The 2658-nt window shown below is 28.3% G+C and overlaps 1 non-coding gene across 1 annotated transcript; it reads right to left on the bottom strand.

Moving 5' to 3' along the window:
* Positions 1-1232: 1232 nt before the first annotated feature.
* On the bottom strand, positions 1233-1296 carry LOC141422241 (small nucleolar RNA Z39). The gene has a single exon (XR_012446841.1). It is a non-coding gene; the product is annotated as a small nucleolar RNA Z39 (small nucleolar RNA).
* Between the last annotated feature and the right edge of the window lie 1362 nt (positions 1297-2658).

Here is a 2658-nt window from a genome sequence, read left to right as displayed (position 1 = left end):
ATTAATAATAATATTAATAGAATTGTATACATTATAATATAATATTATAATACATATAATAATATATTATATTAATATATTATACTACTATAATACATGTAATAATATATTATATAATATTAATATATTATGACACTATTATAATACTATAATTATAATACATTAATATTATAACATTACGATTATAATATTAATATACTATATATAATAATATAATATAATACATATGATGATATTATAATATATTATATTAACGTATTATTATACTTTTATGATAATATTATTGAGATTATTATATTACATTAATATTATATTATATCATTATATTATGTATAATTTTATATTATTAATATAATAGTATGTTATACTATTAATAATTATTATATTATATTAATATTAATAATATTATAATACTAATATTATCATATTATAAATAATAGTATATTGATAATATAATATACTATTACATTATAGTATATCGATAATATTAATAATATTATATTAATATTATTATAATAATATTATATTAATATTATTATAATAATATTATATTATAATATATATATTATAATATTATATATTATAATATATTATATATTATATAATCATATTATAATATAATATATATAATATAATTATATAATATATATAATTATAATATTATAATATTATATATTATATATTATAATATATTAATATATTATTATAATAATATATTAATATTATATTAATATTATATTATCGATATACTATTATATTATTAATATAATATTGTAATATAATATTATTCATACACAATGTTATTAATATAATTATATAATATAATATGTGTATTTAATATTTAAATATTGAAATTAATATTAAAAATAAAGACTTAATGAATGAAGTATTTATTATATTTATTACATTATATAATCGTGTGTTATAATTCAATTAAGCGTCAATTTCACATAAAGTATAATGACCAAGTAGCGGTAGTTAATTTAAACTGAAAATGAGAGAGGGTCAAAATACCTTAAAAAGAGACATCACTTCCACATTGGTCTACAATACAGTAAACACATTTTTTGGAATAAAGGTACAGACTTTGGAGTTTAAAGTATCCACACTGCAAGATTACATCCATAAAACTCCAATTATTTATTTCTGCAAGAGTGGATTAAACAAGTAAATTGAAATAGTTATACTTTCTGAATTAAATGATAATAAAATAGAATTGAAGTAAACAGAGTCATATTTTTAGAAAGCATTTACAGTATCATGACTTCATTCATACTCATTTGCCTCATCATATGCAAAAAGATTTGTATTTAAATCATAAATGTATGAAATAGCATCTTGACAATTATAGTTCCATTAGGTTTTATTTTGAGGTGAAGGGTTTTTTTAAACTTTTTTTGAGGTAAAGAGTAATGACTAAAAGCAGTAGTAATTTAAACTGAAACTGAGACACAGTCAAAAATATTTTCAAAGGAGATCTTCCCTCCTCTCTGGTCTTCAGTTATAGTAAATACAATACTTGGCATGAAGGCAAAGCTGCTGGGGTTAAAAATATCCCCAGTGCAAGTTACATACATCAAACTCCAGTTGCTATTTATGTAATAATAGATTAAATAATAAAACTAAAATGTTTATACTATCTAGATTTAAATGAAAATAAAATATACCACCTCAATAAAATAAATGGAAATAAAATAATAGGATTCACAGTTAAATCATCTATACAATACTATCATGAGAATTATATGAAAATAAAAATACCACCTAAATAAAATAAATGGAAATAAAACAATAGGATTCACAGTTAAATCATCTATACAATACTATCATGAGAATAATAGTTCTATTAATCTTGAAAACAAGAGAGCAGTCCGAAGGACTTTGGAAGAAGATCCTAATGTGGCCAGGTTTCTTCTCCTGGTTTTAAAGTTCAGTAGCAGGATCATTTCAAGGTGGAATCGACCTGCAGACTATTCACTTCCACTCTGACAATGTGGGTACAGTGGGGACATCCAGCTCTTGGGGGCAAGAACTGGGGAAACCACTCAGTCAACAGACATTTCTCACTGGGAGGGGAGGATGTGCTGGGCCAGGGAAATCCCTGCTGAAAAATAAAACCAAGGTATCCCAGACCCTTTTCCTGGAAAGAACGCAGGAAAGGGAGGCCCTGTCTCCTGAGCTGGCGATATGCGTGCTTGGGGAACAGAAAAGAAGGGTGACAAGCTCCAGCCATAGTACCTGGTGGAGGCAGAAGAAAAGGAGGCCCCCTTCTTAAGAGCTGGCTCCACAGAGACTTGGTGACTACATCCCCTGGTGGGAAGGCTGCCTCAGGAGCTCCAGCCATGGTTCCTGGTGGAGGAAGGAGAAAAGGGGACCCCCTTCTTAGAAACTTGTTCCACAGAGACTTTGGGAATCCAGCTTCTGATCGTGAAGAAGCTTCAGGAGCTCGGGCTATGGTTCCTGGTGGAGCAAGGAGGAAAGGAGGCCCCCTTGCGCTGGGATGGATCCCCGGAGAATTTGGGGACACAGCCTCTGATGGAAACTTAGTTTCAGGAGACCCACGCGTGTTTCCTCGAGGAGGAGGAGGAATGACAACCCGGCTCGGGCTATGGTTCCTGGTGGAGCAAGGAGGAAAGGAGGCCCCCTTCCGCTGGGATG

The sequence above is a fragment of the Castor canadensis genome, chromosome 3 (genome assembly GCF_047511655.1).
Source record: "Castor canadensis chromosome 3, mCasCan1.hap1v2, whole genome shotgun sequence".
Taxonomy (NCBI): Eukaryota; Metazoa; Chordata; class Mammalia; order Rodentia; family Castoridae; genus Castor; species Castor canadensis.
The sequence above is the reverse complement of the archived record's forward strand: the minus strand, read 5'-3'. Positions and strand labels throughout refer to the sequence as shown.